The 20,176-nt window shown below is 48.0% G+C and overlaps 1 long non-coding RNA gene across 1 annotated transcript in view; it reads left to right on the forward strand.

The window, feature by feature from the left end:
* The first annotated feature begins 6,720 nt into the window (after positions 1 to 6,720).
* Positions 6,721 to 20,176, forward strand: part of LOC138304156 (uncharacterized) — a 64,786-nt gene continuing 51,330 nt past the window's right edge. The window contains exon 1 of the long non-coding RNA XR_011205511.1: positions 6,721 to 9,366. This is a non-coding gene — a long non-coding RNA (uncharacterized lncRNA). The remainder of the gene's footprint in view (positions 9,367 to 20,176) is intronic.

Genomic DNA, 20,176 nt, shown 5'->3' on the forward strand with positions numbered 1-20,176 from the left:
GGCCATAATGGTAATAGAAAATCCTGTTTACTGGTGAAGTTGGATTTAATAATACTATTTTAGAAATGCTACTTTTAGAAAGTCGGCAGTTCTCTGCACGTACTGCCATCTGTGCCTTACAGCCTGTCTCTAGTCCAACGTCTGGGCTGTGCTGGTTGATGGCTCCCCTCGTGCATTCTGCCTGGACAGCCATAAACACAGGATACTCAGTCACATCTGCATACTGAATGGGTCTCCCTGGGCTGGAAGGGTGGAGAGGCTCTCCCTCACACAAAGGGCTGATAACCCTCACAGGGATCCTGACAAAAAGGGCTGGGTTGAAAAGGGAAACTTGTGTTCTTCAAAATCCCTCTTTGAAGTTTCCCACGTCTGACCTCTGTCACAGAGACTGCCTGGCTGCCCAAAGGGCTCATCTGGACAGCTGAGAAGGACTGCTGCCTCGCTTGTTGCCATGCTGCCTGCTGGCCCCTGACTCTGCTGGAAGGTCTCTGCCTTCCCCACAAGTGCTCTCCCAGGGCTTGGATTGAGCATGCGTCCTGTTCTGAGGTCTCAAGACCACAAAGACTTCACCAAAGAGAAGAAAATCCCAATGCATCAGAAAATCGATGCAACGCCTACAGAAATTGACGGAGCACCTGCCTCACGGCTGAAAAATCAAGCAACACCCACTGGATCGATGCAGCGCCTGCTCCTTCTTACCAGCGCGTCAAGGATTTTCAACGCATTGTCCCTGGGCATCAAAATATTCCTGCATCGCAGTAAGGAACCAAGGCTGTGTTCCTGTAAATCGACGCATCTTGAAAATCCAACGCAACCCCTTATTTTTCTACACATCTCCTCTGTGACCCAGTGCATTGTTATTTTTGACGCATCCCAGGTACTGTATGTTATAAGGTAACAACCAATGATACTTACGGATTGACACTCCTTTAAACCTTTAAAAAGTGATATCTTGACTTCTGCATATTTAATTTTTGGGTTTTGGTCTTATTTTATTCAGATGAATATGATCTATTTTCCTAAACTGATAAGGAGTACTTTTTGTTGTGTTTTCACTGTGGTACTGTTTGAGTTATTGCACAAATACTTTACACATTGACTTCCAGGTTAAGCCTGCCTGCTCTGTGCCATGCTACCAGAGGATGAGCACAGGATAATTTGGATTGTGTTGTGACTTACCCTGACCAGGATTGTGGACACTACTTGGACAAGGTTGTATAAATCTGCCAACTAGAGACCCAATTTCTAACATCCAGTAGCCAAGTTACCTCACCTCGCCCCCAGGTTCCTCAGATCAAATGGCAGTGGGGGTCCTCACCATTCTTGGTGCATGACCCCAGCCTTCATTCTGCTCCAAAGCACTGGTTCCTTGGCAGATTTCTTAGTGCATCAACAGGAAGAATAGGTCTGTAGTCATTTTGGGACCCAACATGGACCTCCCCACCGCTGCCCAATCAGAACCAATGTGGTGGTGGGCTAAGATAAGAAGGAGTTATGCCTCAGATTAGATAGTGGCAGCGCATATACGGCCCTCTCACCACAACCTGCGCCCCACTCAAGTACTTCAAGGAGGTAGGCCCTATCCAGCATGGAGGGTTCTCCAGCCCTTGCAGCTCTCCACTCCGGTGTTCCCTGCAATGCTAGTTTGCCAGCATTGTGCTGTTGTCCAGGCCATCCAGAATGCTGCCCCCCCCAAATACGGTCACCACTCGTTGCCCTGTCCAGGCAGTGGCCGAAGCACTTCAATGTCAGCAGGCTATAGTGTAGGTGCTCCAGCCGCGATCCTTTCTTCTAGCTTCTCAGGAGCCTTCACACTTGTTTCCCCGAGCACCCAGGGACCTCCAACTTCAGCAGGCCTTCCCCTCAGCCAAAGCTCTTTCTAACAGGGAGGGGAGGTTTGCTATCACTTCTGGGGGCTCGTTACTGATTTTTGTTTGCTGGAGTGGGCTCTTGCAGTCTCCACAGTGCTCTAGGCCTCTGCTGTTTGCTCTACCATCAGGTCTGGCTACGCAGCGAAGACCTGATCTATGCGGTTGGTGTTTGGCATTCATGTGCTCTCTTCCACTCTTTTTTGAGGTGCACCGTTATCTCATTGCTGGTCCATTCGCCAGCAGTGAGTCCCATTCGCCCTTTACATCTACAGTTTTCTCTTCTCTGGCTGTCAAATTCCTTCTGACGGCAGTGTGTTTTGAATACTGAGGCAGTAGCCTCATTACCGCCTATGCATTTTGGACTTGTTAAATCGCTGTTTTGTTTGCTTTTTGATCTGTGACTTTTTGTCACAGTTGAAGTTGGTTCACATGATCAGTGCTGTGATGGGCCGTGGGTAGCAGTCAAAAGGGTTTGCAGAAATGTCAGCAAGTTTCTTGATCAGTAGGTTCTCTTTTTGATCCAATCCTTTGTAGAATTTCATGTTGAGTTTGAGGAGATGGTCATCCAACATCTCAAAGCCCAAATCTCTGTAGAAGTCTGCTATTCTTGCAAAGCAAGGAGCACCTGTGGCTATCCATAAGGCCTTGTTCTGTAGTGTCTGCAGAGGCTTTCGATACTCTGGCTTGCAACCGCTCAACACTGGTGAAGCATGTCATTGTGGGTCGAATAATTGTGTTTACTGTGCGCACTTTGTTCTGCCTAGGCATTGATTTCATTCTCAGAAGTGGGTACAATGCAGCCAGTTTGTTTGTTGCTTTCTGGCATGTCTTCTTGATGTGGTTTCTCCAGCTAAGTTTGCAGTCAAGTGTCACACCTAGGTATGAGCTGCTGCTTTCCCACTTTATCTCCTCTCCATTGAGGCGGACCTGTGGATGCTTTTTGATCTGCTTTCTGGTGAACAATGCTTCTGTGGTTTTGCTTGTGTAGAGGTTCATCTGCAAGTCGCTGTACCATCCAGAGATTTTGCAGAGTGAAGCTTCAAGGTTCTTTGCCGCTTCTTTTTCACTAAAAGATTGGGAGATGACTCCAACATCATCTGTTTTCTTCAAGTCCTTGGGAATATCATTTGTAAATATATTAAAGAGAAACGATCCAAGGATTGATTCCTGAGGCACTGCAGCCAGAATAGGGCATACAGTTGAGCATTCCTCACGCATTGCCACGTGGAAGGTGCATTCTTCCAGGAAGCTAGTAAGCAGATTTACCAGACAGCTGGAAAACATCAGCTTAGTAAGCTTGTAGATTAGTCCTCTGTGCCATACTCAGTCGAAAGCTTTGGCTACGTCCAGGAAGACAACTCCAGTTGATTTCTTGATGTTGAATCCATGGCTAATAATGTCCGCAGCTCTGAGAAGCTGATGATTTGTAGAGTGTTCTTTCCGGAACCCCAACTTGTTTTTGGCAAGAAGGTTTTTGCTTGATGCTAAATCACTGAGATTAGTATTTCTTTTTCAATAAGCTTTGATAGGCTGGATAACAGACTTATAGGGCGGTAGTTTGCAGATCTCTTAGTGGCTTCTCAGCCTTAGGAAATACAATGACTCTTGCCTCTTTCCAGGCTTTAGGGAAATGCTGCTACTGGAGACATGCGTTGAAGAGTTCATCAAGGCGATCCACTGCTGCATTTGGGAACATCTTGATGGCTTGGTTGGTTATTCCGTCTTTTCCTGGGGCCTTGTCATTTTTCAGCTTCTTTATCAGGCTTTGTATTTCGTCACTTGAGCATTCCTCTATGGTTGCAGCTTCTGTTTCCGGAGGATGCTCCAGATAATGCTTGGTGATTTCTTGCTCTACTTCTACTGTCAATTTGCTGGCCTGGTTGGGCTTGAAGGATGTCTCCAAGGTGTCAGCCATGACCTCTGCCTTGTCTCTGTTGCTGCATGCCAGGTGAGCCTTTCCTTATATTGGTGGGTTTGGTTCTTTTCTTCCAGTCAAGCACCTTGTCATTCTCCAGAGAGAATTGTCTGAATCCTTCAGATGAGCTGTTGCTGCTTCACATTTTTCATCTCTGTGCTGGCTTATTTGTGTCTTCAGCAGTTTTGTCAACATGCTATACTTCTTCAGCAGGTATGGGGTGCGATACTTTTGCCACTGTCTTCGTGCTCTATTCTTCTCGGCTATTGAATGCTTCATGCCACTTGGGAGGTATAGATGGAGCAGCGTTGAGGTTTCTGTTGAGGAATGCTGCCTTTGATGGCAGTGTGGACTGCATCGATGAAGCGATCAACAGCTTGGTCAATGTCTTTGATACAGTGTATTGGATCAAGGGTCAAGGTTTCATCCAAGCTTCTCTTGTAGAGGTACCAGTCTGCCTTTTTGTAACTGTACCTTGAGCCCTGCTGTTGCCATTCAATTTCGTCTCCAACGGTGATCAAAACTGGGTTGTGGTCAGACGTCAGTGCTGTTAAAGTCTCTTGTTCCATAGACTGGGAAAGGTTCTTCATGACGACACGGTCCAAGATGTCCGGTTTCCGCTGTGCGGCGACTGAATAATGCGTTGGATGTGTTGGGCCAGCAACTACAAAGTCCTTCTTTCTTGAGTGGGCAAGAAGAGCATGTACTTTGCTGTTTGCAGTCCGAGAGTTCCAGCATTGGTGCTTGGCATTAAGGTCTCCTCCAATTAATGTTGGGATGCTGGAGTCCAGTAGAGCATCTATGTTGCTTGGGCATAGCTGGCTTGGTGGTGGCAATCAGTTGGAGAGCGGCTGCAGATATTTGAATCTGTATACCTGTTGCTTCAATGCTCCCCACTACTGGCAGTGCAATTTCGGGATGCTTCACTTTTGTTCTGATGATCACAGCTGTTCCTCTGCCCTTGGCTCCAGTCGAGCGGTCTGTTCAGTATACTCTATAATTTGCTAGGTTGAGCTTCTGGTTTATCTGTAGATGGGTATTAGAGATAAGCGCTACACTCACGTCCTTAGATTCCATCAGGTGCAGGAGTTCATGAGTTTTCTTCTGGATGCTGTAGGCATTCCACATCAAGAAGGTAGAGTTTTTCTTAGTCTTGGCTGTCATGACGGTTGATTTTTTCACCATGGAAAAGTCTGGCGATGAGGTTCGCCATCGTTGTCACCACAGGGTGGATATTCATATCTGCTAGTACTTTTGCAATCTTTACGATGAGTTCCCGCCAGTTGACAGCAGTGCTTAATTCGCAGGACGAAACTGGGGTGGTTGTTGCTGGTGGGTTGCCTTCCTTGGGCCTTCTAACATCTGCATAGGTCCTTTCATTTACATGAGTGTCGCCATGCCTGTTTCTTGAGGTGTGGGTTGGGATCCTGTGTGGTGTTCCGAGTTTTTGGGTGTATGTTTTCCGCTAGTCCTCATCTGGTGTCTGTGCCGGTGAGGGGCAACATACCTTTTGTGGTTGAGGAATTCGCTTTTGTGGTTTATCCTTTTTTGTTTTCTGTAGGTAGGGGCAGCCACGGTAGCTTGCTGGGTGGTTTCCTGTGCAGTTTGCACATATTGCAGGTTCTGTTTCTCTATTGCTGGTGCATTGTTTGGAGGTATGTTCCCCTCCACAGCGTACACACCTTGGTTTCTGATGGCAGAAAGCAGAGGTGTGTGTGCCCCAAGCATTGGCAGTTGTAGCACGACTGGGCCCCGTTTCCCCTTAGGTGCTTCTGTTGTAGCAGTGCAGCTGCAGAGTCTTGTGACTATTGAGAGATCAGCAGGTTTTCCGTCTTGGCTTGCAGACATGGTTACAATGAACAGGGGAAACTTTTTGTTCTTGTCCGTAGGCAAAATAATCTGCATTATGTTTTGTATTGGAAGTCCAAGTTCCGATAAATCGCGGGAGATGTGTGCAAGGGATGCATGTGCTGGTAGTCCCCGTATTACAAAGTGTTGTCCTTTTACCGTGGTCAAGGAGAAAGTATGGTATTTCAGCTTTTGCTCCATAAGTACGCTGGTCAAACTCCTATAATCTTCTGGAGTTGTTAGCATTATTTTGGCGTGGTCCTGCCGGGGCTTTATCATGAAAATTGAGGTGCAGTGTTCCTCCAAGAGTTCCGCAAGATCGTTGTGAGTGGGCAAGTTCTTGAAAATGATTAGTGGGATCCGCAGTTGCTTTGCAGGCCAAGGAGTTGTTTTAGTTCCGGTTGTCATATTACCTAGTTGGTCAGTGTTGCAATCTGTGATGTGTTGCAGAACTTGAAAGCGATTAGCAGTCTCAAACCTTTTGGGTGGTGCACGGGCAAGTTTGGGTGCTTTTTCTGGGGAGGTTGGTACATGAGTCGGTTCTTCTCTTTATTTTGGTGTCCCATTCCATGTCATCTGTAGCGTTGGAAGATTGTGTATTGGTTTCTGCAATTGCTGCCATTGCATAGCAGTGGTGAGGTAATTTCACCGGAGAGCTTTGCAGGCTAGCCAGTTGTAAGAATATGTATGCGAGCAGCGAGTGCAGGCCTTTCAGCTGTATGTGCCTCTAGTCTCTGTTTCCATGAATCACAGGAGGGAGGTCCCCATGAGAGGGTACTCCCCTGAATGTGAGGGTGACCCCCACTGGTCAGTTTGCTGTCCTCTGCAGCCAGCCAAGCTGCAGGCAACACTGATAGAGTGTACTCTATAGGCCTATTTCACCAGGCCTATAAGGGGCCAGGGGAGGGGCTGGGCTCACGGAAAGCCCTGGAATCAGGAAGCTTTTCTTGCTGGCTCCTGTTCACACCGAATCTAGAAATCAATCAATACACCTCTCATGCTGCCTTTTTTGATGAAGGCCGTGTAATATGGGGCCCTAGGCCCTCATGCTGGTAAGTAAGGTGACGCAGACACGGTGGTAGGGTAGTACTAAAACTGGCCTCAGGCACGTGCGCCCGGCCGCTTTTATTGGCAGGGTCACCTGACTGGTGACACCTGTGTTGGGTGGGTGTGGGTTACACATGTAAGACCAGCCCTCAGCAGAGTGGCTGGCAGAAACACTAGAACGAGTCCAGCTGGACTCTACATCCCTCCCAAACTTTATTGAGGAACCAAACAAAAGTCCAACCTGTAAAAGAAACAATAACAAAGCACCACAATCAGTCTCTTGGCCTCGAAAAGGCAGACTGCAGAATTGCAGTGGACGTGGTGCAGTTGGGAGCACCCGGACACCTTCGCACAAGTCCATAATTTAACCAGGTACAGCTGGGCACGAACACTGTGTGGATGAAGTCCAGATACTTCAGTCGCTTGTCCACGACCTCACAGTTCGCTGGATATTGTTGATCCGGTCCTGCCTGGGCTCATGTGGTCAAAGTCCATTTACAGTTTCTGATGCGGGTGCATCTGGAGCAGTGGGAAGTCCACTGTACACAGTTCTGGACGGCATTCTGACTCTGGAGATGGTCTACCTCCTAAGACTGCAGATGACGTGACAGCCTGGGGCGCCTGGGAGTCCAGCGGCAGAGCAGCGGCAGTCTTCCCTCTCGTGCTCCATCAAGCAGGAGTCTCCTCAAGGCCCTTCCGCGGGCTTCCACTGGACTGTGTGGGCTATGCTTGCCTATCTCAGGCCCAGCAAAGACGTCTCAGAGGAACAGCCTACAGGACCACATCCTAGTCTTGCATGGAGCCACAAGGGTGGTTGATGCAGGGTCCGCTTGCACGAGCCATCTGGATTCGGGTGCTCTGGCCATAGTGCAAAGTCTTCAGGTGACCAGTCTCTTGATATGAGACCTCCGTGCTTCCGGATGCCTGACGTGGAGCTGTCTCAGATGCATTCTCTCTCAGCGAGATTCCGCTCTCACAGGAATTCGTTGGAGGCCCTTATCCCTGGATTGCGGCGGGACTGCGTGGGCTGTGCGGGCCAATGTAGGCCACGCCAAAGGAGTCTCTCTGAACTCCCAACAGGGCCACGTCCAAGTCTTGTGCAACCCCAAGGGTGGGTGGTTCAAATGATCTGGTCTGCTCTCACCGGCAGGTGTCTGGTTCACGGGGCTCATGGCAGGTGTTCAGATGATAAGTTTCTACTTTGCCAGACATGCCTTGTCAGCGTCGGTTCTTGTTGCTGACTGTCTCCACTCAGGTGGTGCTGTGCTCCTCCTTCAATGATTGGGCGATGCACCTCATCATGATGATGATGATGATGTTTTTCATCCTTTTGCAGATCAAACAGGTGGCGGCGGCTTCGTCAGCGGAAGGACCACTTGATGGACGTAGTGGCCACGGCGGGTCATGTGTGGCCTGTGCAGTTGGCGTCAGGGATGCCATCACAGCCAAGCAGCCGGTCGCAGGTGACAGGACGGTCGCACTGGGAAGCCTGGGGGACTACCCGCATCGCTGTTTTTAGTGACGTCTGCTCACCCCAGTGACTGTCTTGTACTGATGGGTGCCTCCTCATCTGCTCGCACGAGTCCTCAGTTGTGTCACTCTACTTCCTTCCACTTTCACACCTGCGATGGAGTTGATCTGTGGTGTGACCGGTCTGTCACACTCCTCTCCTCATTTCTTGTTGGCATCGTGCCACTCTCTCTTCTCCCTGGTGTGGCGTCGTGCCACAGGTCGCATGCTGCGTCACATGGACCTATCACTGCACCTCCTCTGGTGCATCTTGCTCGGTCGCAGCCTCTCACAGGCTGAGTCCAGCGGGTAGGACATGATCTGCTCTTCAGGCAGACCTCTCCTAGTCTGGTCCGTTCCCGGATCCTCTTGGTGGACCTCTCTGTGGCAGGAGGGTCCCCGCTCTCTTCCTCCTTCTATTCACTGGAGGGCCCCACTCTGTTCTGGCAGGGTCGGTCAGTTCAGATGACCTGCTCACTGATGGGCCAACAGTGGCCATCTTCCGTTGTTGTGTGGCCAGCTGACATGGCCTCTTGTCCCGTGCATTACGTCACGCTCTCGGGTACTCTCTCCATCTTCACGGACTTTTACCCATGTCGTCACATTCTCTGGCGCAGCTCTCTGTGCACGCTGCGCACGTGACAGTCTCTTTTTTTTTCTCTGGGCGTCCTGTGGTAACGCCTGGCATGTCCCTTTCTTGACCTGCGGTGATGTCCATCACTGCTGGGGCATGTGGCGTTTTTCGGCGCTGGCGGCGAACGGCAGCCAGGGGCTGCGCAGGCCATGCACGTGCTCTTCGTGCCTCTCGTGGCACTTACGTCCATTTCTCATCGTTGCAGCTTGGCTGGGACAGCTGCAGTCTTCTCCTTCCCTTTTACAGCGTCGCCCGAGTCGCTTCCTTCTTCCTCGCCGTTTCCATCTTCTGCGCTGTTTCTGTCCACAGGCGCACTCTTGGTTTGGAGCAGACACTTTCTGAAAGTGCTGCGGTAGACTTGCCTTCATCCAAGCTTGTTTTCCTTTAAAACAGAAATAGGGTGCAGGGCCACCTTTGGCCACTGGATGTCAGTAGTACACTTCTTTCATGCTTGAAAGACACTCTTTCTTCCTCTTGTGCCTCGTTTGTTGGAGACAGACACCGGAGAGGATCCAGGCTGGAGGGGGCTGCAGAAGCTGCAGGTAATGTCTTTTACAACTTTTCTGTCTTCTTTTTTTTTCTTTTCTTTTAACAAGAGCACAGCCTCGTTGGGGGGGGGCACTCTGGGCAGTTAAAAAAATTTTTTTTTTGTTGTTGTTGTTGTACAGCCTCGTGGTGACATGCGGGCACATGCAGCATTTCTGGGGTGGGGGGGGGGCGGCCATGGACGCTTTTCTTTCCTCTTTTTTTTTTTTGTGGTGCGTGGGAGCACCTCTTGCTTTAGTTACTGAAGGGACAAGGGGGGGGTAGCCCCTGGGCATTTTCATTTCTTTTGTGGTGCATGCCAGCACCATCGCGGATCTCACATTGCGGCCGCAGCAGTCCTTTGTGCTGCGGCCAATTTGCCGGTATTTTTGGGTGGGGGCGGCCCTGGGCATATTTTCTTCGGTGCGCAAGAGCACCATTATTAAAAATGAAAAGGGGGAAACGGCCCCGGTAATTTTCTTTGTTCTCGGTGCTGATTGCACCATGTTCTTCACACGCGGCCGCAGCAGCACGGGACACGCTGCGGACCACTTTTATTTTCTTGGGGGCGGGGGCGACCGGCCCCAGTCATGGTTCGGCGCCCTCTTCTTTTTCTTCACAGTGCGCGACAGCACCGTAAGCGCATTTCAAGCGCGAGCCCCAGCAGCCTTCCCACACGCTGCGGGCTGCATTCTAGCATTTAATTTTGAACAAAAATTTGGGGGAGCGACCCTGGGCTTTTCTTTAATTCCGGTGCGGGCAGCACCGTTGCGCCACTCTCCTCGCGCCCGCAGCAGTCCTGGCAATTCTCTCTTGCTGGGCTAGGACCAGCGGCCGGGGGGTTGGGGGGACGGTGTAGTGCCACATTTGGGCAGCAGCAGTCTTCCTCACGCTGCGTGCCATTTTCTTTCCCCGCTTGGCGGCGGCGGACTTCCTCTACCCCCCGAGGCTCACCTCTTGCCTGGTGGGTTGTTGGGCAGTGTTCTCTGTCACTTACTACCTTGCAGGGCCATAGCAGGCAGGCGGCTGCCGTGCGCCTCGCAGGGGCGACAGTGCCCACGCTGGATGGTCGGCATGCTTTGCATGTTCTTCCTCCCACGAGAAACAGCAAGGCGGCACACACGTGGGGTCCGACCCACTCGTCGCCAATGTAATATGGGGCCCTAGACCCTCATGCTGGTAAGTAAGGTGACGCAGACACGGTGGTACTAAAACTGGCCTTAGGCACGTGCACCCGGCCCCTTTTATTGTCAGGGTCACCTGACTGGTGATGCCTGTGTTGGGTGGGTGTGGGTTACACATGTAAGACCAGCCCTCAGCAGAGTGGCTGGCAGAAACACTAGAACGAGTCCAGCTGGACTCTACAGCCCGCTATGCTGAGTTCGGAGCAACCATTCCAGTCATGAACCATGGGGGATTTTAATCACTTAAACTTCCCATTCTGGACACTGGGGGTAGCGGAGTGATCAGGTCCACGAAATGTAGGGTTCGGGTAAGGTCATGGGGCTCAGGATGGGCACCAATGGAAGAGTTTGGTCGGAAGTGCCATAACTCACATCCTACAGCATTGTGTCAGACTACGCCCCCTCAGTTTGTTGCCCTGTTTGCCAAAGAAGACTATGTTATGTTTCTAAAATGCAAGATATTATGAAACAACCAACCCCAGTGGCCTTCGGTGGCCCAACTCTGAGATGCACTGTTCTGATGTCTGGAATGTCAAAGACTCAGTCACTCTGACAGAGAACAGTGAATAGCTATTGTATACTATTCAACACCTTAATTTTGAGAAAAATAAACCTTGTTATCATGTTGTAATGAAATAAATATCCTGAAAATTACCCTGCACACCCATGATAAAACCTACAGCTACTATGCTTTATCCTAAGCACCTTCTATTCAAGTGAATATCTTAATATATAAATTAGAAGCATGGTATCAAAACACAAGATCAATGTAATACGTTAGTGTAGGAAAGTACCATCTTGCCTGGCATGTTACCCCCATATTTCACTGTATATATGTTGTTTTAGTGTATGTGTCACTGGGACCCTGCCAGCCAGTGCCCCAGTGTTCATAAGTGTGCCCTGTATGTGTTCCCTGTGTGATGACTAACTATCTCACTGAGGCTCTGCTAACCAGAACCTCAGTGGTTATGATCTCTCTGCTTTCTAAATTGTCACTAACAGGCTAGTGACCAATTTCACCAATTCACATTGGCATACTGGAACACCCTTATAATTCCCTAGTATATGGTACTGAGGTACCCAGGGTATTGGGGTTCCAGGAGATCCCTATGGGCTGCAACATTTCTTTTGCCACCCATAGGGAGCTCTGACAATTCTTACACAGGCCTGCCACTGCAGCCTGAGTGAAATAACGTCCACGTTATTTCACAGCCATTTACCACTGCACTTAAGTAACGTATAAGTCACCTATATGTCTAACCTTCCAATATGCCAACCCCTTAGACAGGTTTCTGCCCTCCTGGGGTCCAGCCAGGCTTGGCCCAGGAAGGCAGAACAAAGGACTTCCTCAGAGAGAGGGTGTTACACCCTCTCCCTTTGGAAAAAGGTGTCAGGGCTGGGGACGAGTAGCCTCCCCCAGCCTCTGGAAATGCTTTGATGGGCACAGATGGTGCCCATCTCTGCATAAGCCAGTCTACACCGGTTCAGGGATTCCCCAGCCCTGCTCTGGCGCGAAACTGGACAAAGGAAAGGGGAGTGACCACTCCCCTGACCTGCACCTCCCAGGGGAGGTGCCCAGAGCTCCTCCAGCGTGCCCCGACCTCTGCCATCTTGGATTCAGAGGTGTGCTGGCACACTGGACTGCTCTGAGTGGCCAGGGCCAGCAGGTGACGTCAGAGACTCCTTCTGATAGGCTCTTACCTGTGTTACTAGCCTATCCTCCATCTAAGGTAGCCAAACCTCCTTTTCTGGCTATTTAGGGTCTCTGCTTTGGGAAATTCTTCAGATACCGAATGCAAGAGCTCACCAGAGTTCCTCTGCATCCCTCTCTTCACCTTCTGCCAAAGGATTGACCGCTGACTGCTCAGGACGCCTGCAAAACCGCAACAAAGTAGCAAAGACGACTACTGCAATCTTGTATAGCTTCATCCTGCTGGCTTTCTCGCCTGTTTCCTGGTGGTGCATGCTCTGGGGTAGCCTGCCTCCTTCTTGCACCAGGAGCTCTGAAGAAATCTCCCGTGGGTTGAAGGAATCTTCCCTCTGCAACCGCAGGCAACAAAAGACTGCATCACCGGTCCTCTGGGTCCCCTCTCAGCACGACGGGCGTGGTCCCTGGAACTCAGCAACTCTGTCCAAGTGACTCCCACAGTCCAGTGACTCTTCAGTCCAAGTTTGGTGGAGGTAAGTCCTTGCCTCCCCATGCTAGACTGCATTGCTGGGTACCGCGTGATTTGCAGCTGCTCCGGCTCCTGTGCACTCTTTCAGGATTTCCTTCGTGTACAGCCAAGCCTGAGTCCCCGAAACTCTAACCTGCAGTGCACAACCTTCTGAGTTGTCCTCCGGCGTCCTGGGACTCCCTTTTCTGACTTCGGGTGGACTCCGGTTCACTCCTCTTCTAAGTGCCTGATCCGGTACTTCTGTGGGTGCTGCCTGCTTCTGTGAGGGCTCCCTGACCTGCTGGGCGTCCCCTCTGTCTCCTCATCTAAGTGGCGATATCCTGGTCCCTCCTGGGCCACAGCAGCACCCAAAAACCCTAACCGCAACCTTTGCAGCTAGCAAGGCTTGTTTGTGGTCTTTCTGCGTGGGAACACCTCTGCAAGCTTCTTCACGACGTGGGACATCCATCCTCCAAAGGGGAAGTTCCTAGTCCTCTTCGTTCTTGCAGAAACCAAAGCTTCTTCCATCTGGTGGCAGCTTCTTTGCACCCTCAGCTGGCATTTCCTGGCCATCTGCCCACGGTCGATATTGTCGCGACTCTTGGACTTGGTCCCCTTGTTTCACAGGTACTCAGGTCCGGAAATCCACTGTTGTTGCTTTGCTGGTGTTGGTCTTCCTTGCAGAAACCCCCTATCACGACTTCTGTGCTCTCTGGGGGTTATAGGTGCACTTTACACCTACTTTTCAGGGTCTTGGGGTGGGCTATTTTTCTAACCCTCACTGTTTTCTTACAGTCCCAGCGACCCTCTACAAGCTCACATAGGTTTGGGGTCCATTCGTGGTTCGCATTCCACTTTTGAAGTATATGGTTTGTGTTGCCCCTATACCTATGTGCTCCTATTGCAATCTACTTTAACTTTACATTGCTTGCATTACTTCCTTTTGCTATTACTGCATATTTTTGGTAATTGTGTACATATATCTTGTGTATATTTGGCATCCTCCTACTGAGGGTACTCACTGAGATACTTTTGGCATATTGTCATAAAAATAAAGTACCTTTATTTTTAGTATATCTGTGTATTGTGTTTTCTTATGATATTGTGCATATGACACCAGTGGTATAGTAGGAGCTTTGCATGTCTCCTAGTTCAGCCTAAGCTGCTCTGCTGTAGCAACCTTCTATCAGCCTAAGCTGCTAGAAACACCTCTTCTACACTAATAAGGGATAACTGGACCTGGTACAGAGTGTAAGTGCCCGTTGGTACCCACTACAAGCCAGGTCAGCCTCCTACAGTTAGGCACATAGTTGTCCAATAATGAAAAGAAAAGCATCAGCTTCTGCAAATGAATATCCTGTAGAAAATAACAAATGCATGGAAATGTAGGCCACGTGACATAAATCAAATATATGGCAGCTCCATAATGGAAATAAGCTATCAGAGAATAAATGAATTATATATTTCAGTACATGCATTGATAAATGATCAAGAAAGGCTATTCCCTTGTCTCCAATTTGCAAAGGGTCCATAAAAATCAGATGTAAAAGCCAGAGGAAAGCAGGACTGCTCTATGGGGTCACCAGCAACCACTGAACATCCATCTTTTTTTAAACTAAGGGACATATTTACGTCTTTGGTGGGGCAGGGCAGTGCTGCAAGTCACCTTGCTGCACTGTCTTGAGTCACAAGAAAAGGGCAGTAATGCCCTATATTTATCCAATACAGCGTATTCCTGACCTTTTCCCTTGCTTTGGCTCTCTTTTGTCAGCCTAGTGCCATTGCGGGCACCCTTGCACCATGATGCAAGGGGGCCTGCATTGCATGCAAGATTGTTTTTGTACAGTAAGGGGCACCTTCCTGCACAAAAACAATTCTGAGAGGCTTTTCCTATTTCTAAGTGTGCTGGAGAATGGTAAATCTGGGAATGCATAAAAAACCATGGGAGTTGCGTGAGGACACCAACGCAACGCCCATGGAACACCTCCCCTTGCGCAAAGTAATGCAACTCAGTGATTTGCGCTGCCTTGCATTACTCCAGATTATTGAAGCCATTCAAAGCCATGCAAAGAGGCTTTGCATGGCTTCAAAAATCTGACTTAGTCGTTTGCTCCATACGTGTAACACATTGCGTGGTGCATGCAGGGTGCAACACTCAAGTAAATATGCCCTAAGTTCTCTGTTTTAGAACGTCCTGGAACCTCCAAATCCAAAGTGTCCTATATTTATTGTATGGTTGGAGGCCATGGTGAGAAGCACAAGGTTGAGAACATAGGCTCAAATTAATACTCTGCGGTGAATTAGCTTATTTCTGTTTTACGCTAATTCAGCACAAACCTAACTCCCTATTTAAATTTTGACGCTAGACTAGTCTAATGTCAAAATATTGGAGTTAAAGTCATTTTTTGCTAGCGGGAAAGTACCTTGCGTCAATGAGATGCAAGGTAGGCGTTCCCAAGCAAAAAACTACTCTAAGGCCCTAGCGCCTTACTTATCCTCCCGTACAAAATTGGTGCATGGGAGGGAGGCAGGCCTAAATATTGGCCCTAAGCTTGCTTAGCGCCATTATTTAACGTGTGGGTCCGGGCAGGCGTTAGGGGACCTGTGGGCCTCTTTCCATTGTGGAACACCATGGAATGAGCCCACAGGTGCCCACCCCAGGGACACCCCCACCTACACCAGAGGGACAGTGGAGGATTGGGGACCCCCTCCCAGGTAAGTATAGGTAAGTATTTGGTTTAATTGTCAAAAGTGCCATTAGGGGCCCTGAAGTGGGCCCCCCTACATGGCATCGGGAGCAATGGCCATGCTCAGGGGACCCTTGTCCCTGTGCTGGCCATTGGGGTGGTGTGTATGACTCCTGTCTTTTATAAGACAGGAGTCATGTGATATGGTAGGTTTTGTGTTGAGAAATGACACTAGGCTCGTTAGTCTTTTTTTTTTTTACACTAACCAGCCTAATGTAATTTTTCAGTGCAAACCCCCCTCCCCCATTCCGCCACCCCCACCCAGCTAACGTAATTTTCCTTGATGTTAGGCCACCCTCAGCACCGCTTGCGCCATTCCTTAAATATGGTGACCAGCTGGCACTCTGGAATGGCGCAAGCCGAAGCTATATTTTTTTTAAGCAAAACTGCGTTAGTGCAGTTTTGCGTGAAAAAGTATACATTTGGGCCATAGAGTCGTTGGGGATGCTATAGCTCTTCTAGTAAGCATCGGTGTCAGCACAGGATGACTGAAGATGCAGGCACGTGAATAAGGCATCCAATTAAATGCAGGTGCACAATGTCTTGGTTCACTTTGGCGCTTGGTTCACTTTGGCACTGATGCTACAGAAAGAACAGGAGCTGGAAAACCGGAAATCACTGATTACGACTGGGAGGCCATAGATGTACCACGCGTTTGTGGCACAGGAGACAGAAGCAAAGTTGGACAATAGGAAGCTGATGCAACAATGGGTAGCTGCCTTTGCTGTCTTTTAGTAGCATCCAAGCAGGTGAGGTGATAACAGAGCTAGAACAGACATGCCGAGACAGTGTGTGAAGGCTATTATCTATTACGGAAACGCTTTTTAATCAATATACCTAATCCATTTTCTATCATTCATGACTTTCATCATGTACTTTTCACCAAATTTTTCACCAAATTAAGGTTGCGTTTTGACAATCATTTTTGTCATAGCTTTAAAATACTATAGGTAGTACAGTAAAAGGAGAAAATCGTGCATCACCCCTATTGGCAAATGGACAAGAGGTTCTAAACAAACATATTTGTGTATACAAGTTAGTATAGAACGGCCATAATATTAAATGCACCATTCCTCTGATTAGATAAAGGTCTGGAAGCTGCATGTAAATAACCAGTACAAATAATGGTGTTTTCAGGTTAGGCAAACTCCAGGTACATTGTTTGCTGTACCATTTCATTTAGAAAAAGTATTTATTTTGCATATAAACAAGCGAAAAACTAAGTGTCACATCTAAACTTTTTCCATTTTTCACTGCCCCAAATACATTTTCCTAGAATAGTTTAAAGCCAATAAGGGATAAACCTGGTCCAAAAAGAACACTCATATTAAGGAGGATAAATGGCTTTATATTGTGCAACCGAAACCGTAAGCAATAATTCAGAATCTTGGAAACAAACGTAAACAGATGAATCAGATCTCCTGTTAATGTAAATATAAGCATCTTTTTTTCGGTAAGTCCCACAGACTATCAACCAGGGGGTCTGACAGTGTCCTCACTGATTGAAATCATACAATTTATGTGACCAGTTGACTGATGAATGTAATGATGTCCGAAGTGATAAAACCAAAACATCTGTTCACAGACGGCGTCCTCTATATAAGAATCTCATTGTTTATTGAAGCATACATAGTTAATTAATCAGTGAGCTGCTTGACTGCTTTTGTATACTATGGACTTGGAAAAGAGCCAGGCATAACAATGTAATCCAATCAAATGTGCAGAACATGTGGTATTTGTGGCATTTGTACCACTTCCATTGCTCCCAAGATCTAGTAAAGAAATACCCTTTCCAAAAAATGGACAAGCAGTGATGTTAACAGGATTGTAGCTCTTTGCAACACGATAGAAAGAGGAATGTTGCTGCAACTGTTAGATAACAGGAGACCGAGGAAAATACTTCAAAAGATGCCAAAGCGCAATCCTCAAGTTGACACTCAACATTGGAATCCACATAGGGATGAACAGGCCGTAAAATCTAAATAAGGGAGTAGCCAGAAACTTAAAATACCCCCACCTAGAACTTAAGCTCTGATGGCACCAAACAGGGGAAGTAGGTGGGCCACACCCTCGCTAGAAAAGCTCCCTTTTCTTTTCTATCTAAGCATCTATCCATTCATCCTTTCACCCTTCCATCTAACTGCTGACATCCACCATTTCACCTTTACATTCTGTCCTCCATTCATTCTTTCATCCATCTTTCAATCTTTCACCATTCCATCCATCCATTCATCATTTCATCCATCTATTTGCTCACACATCCATAATCTATGGAAGCATTTATCATACATTCATTCACCATACATCCATGATTTGACTTAGCCATCCATCAATAAAGCCTTAAACCATTAATTGATCCTCTGTCCATCCATTTATTCATCCGTCCTCTCAGATATCCATTTACTTTGCTATCCACCCATGCTCTCAGATTTCCGTCTACTATGTCACCCATCCATCAATCCATTCTCTTAAATTTCCATTTACTTTTCCATCCATCCTCTCAGATTTCCATTTACTCTGCCATCCACCCATCCATCCATTCATCCACCCATCCACTCTCTGAGTTTTCCATTCACTCTACAACCCTTTCACCCATCTATACATCCTCTAGGATTTTCATTTACTCTGCCGTCTTCTCACCCAACTACCCATCCATCTTCTGAAATGTACATTTACTCTGCCATCTTTTCACCCATTTGTCCATCTATCCATTCTGAGTTTACCATTCACTCTACCATCCTTTCACCTACTGATCTATCCATCCTCTTAGATTTCCTTTTACTCTACCATCCGTTCACCCATATCCATCCATTCATCCATCCTCTCAGACTTCCATTCACTCTGCCATCCTTTCATCCATCCATTGTTGCACCCACTCATCCTTTCACCCACCTATCCTCTCTCACTCATCCCCATCCTTTCACCCACTCATCCTTTCACCAAACCAATCCATCCATCCTTTTACCCACCCATCCTTTAACCCACCCACCAATAAATCATTTTACCCACCTATCCTTTCTCCCACCCATCCTTTAATTCACCCATCCATCCTTTCACCCACTCATCCGTCCTTTCACCCACTCATCCATCCTTTTACCCACCCATCCGCTCACACACTCATCCATCCTTTCACCCACTCATCCTTTTACCTACTCATACATACATCCTTTCATCCCACATCCTTTCATCCACCTATACTTTCACCCACTCTTGATCTACTTGTTCACCCTTCTTTCTCTTTTCTAAAAGACCATCCTCTTGTGTTAATTATGAACTTTCATTTGCCATGTTGGAGATAAAGAGGCCCATGAAAACCCCTACCTTCGCTGTAGCTCCTAAAGCAGGGGTTTATGACGCCTCTGAATCTATACAAAAATGGGATAAAGTCCCCTCCGCCATTTAATATTACCCTATTGCAAGTCCACCAGGAGTTCCATGACCATATAGAGAAACAAGGCCATATCGGGGTGGACAGTGACCCTGGAACCTTGAGCTGTTTGGTGCCACTGTGATTCTCCATCCCATCGTGGGGATTATGACCTTGAATTGATTTCTCCTGACTTCGGCTGCTGACTATAGGGGTCCTTCTCTGGCCATTGCACTCAACCCAATACCAACATTTGTGATTCTTTACCTGCCTCTTGCTCCATAGAGTGGCAGACTGTGGCATGCAGAGAGGCTCTGTACTGGAGCTTTCAATGGAGAGGGGGGGTGAATGACGGCATATCGCTCTATGCTGAAAAAATATTACTATATTGCCCAGGACATCGGGTGATTCCGTCATGCACATTCTTCAATAATTCAGCATGGCTTCAAGTCTAGTTGTAAACTGGTTTAAATCTGTGGTAGTCCCTCTAAAGGATGAACCTGCCTTCAGGGTGCTTCGTGCACAGCTACAGGTGCACCAGGACTCACTTAAATACATGGGGATGCAAGTAACCCTAAAAGCACAGACTTACTGGAACAGTTGCACTACCCCCTACTTGACAGGACATACCAAGATTAAGAGATGAGCTTCCCTATTGTTATCCACTGTAGGATGGGTCACTTTAAACAAGGTAATCACACTTTCCCAATGGCTCTACACCCTCCAATATTACCCAATTACTATCTTACTTCAAGTCTTCAAGAGACTACAGCCTTTCTACAGGGCTTTCTTGTGGGTGGGCAAACAACTTTGAATGTTCCTCGCCAAATTTCTAAATACCCATACAATGTGTGTATAGGTAAGACTAAAATCCTGCTGTATAACTGGGCTGCTCACATTATACTGATCAGCAACTGGCTCTTCGGAGGCCAAGAAGATTGAGCATTCCGCTTTGAACTGGAGGGGCTAATGGAGAAATGAGCCCTATATTACATTTATACTACCAAGAACAAGGCTGGGTAGGAGGCCAAACCTCTGATATTTTCATTTTCCTACTGAAAGAAGTATACTCCTGTACATGACATGGCATGTCCACCCAATAAACAACTTTGGACCCGGGTGGAGGGCATCCTTACGGCTATGATTGGTGGACCAATTTAACTACACCCCCTCTGGATAGGGAGGATGGGTATAGTTCATTGCACGCATATGGAACGAGAAGTATATAGGGCCATAGGATGCCCCAAAAAAATACAGGAAGGTATGGGGCACTTGGTTGGTCCATGTCCAGGTCATCGCCCAGTTGACAATGGACTGTGGGGGGAAGTAGGATGATGCTACCCCGCAGGGGCATCCAGTGCCAGGGCGAGTAA

Source organism: Pleurodeles waltl, chromosome 7, assembly GCF_031143425.1.
Source record: "Pleurodeles waltl isolate 20211129_DDA chromosome 7, aPleWal1.hap1.20221129, whole genome shotgun sequence".
In the NCBI taxonomy this organism is placed as follows: domain Eukaryota; kingdom Metazoa; phylum Chordata; class Amphibia; order Caudata; family Salamandridae; genus Pleurodeles; species Pleurodeles waltl.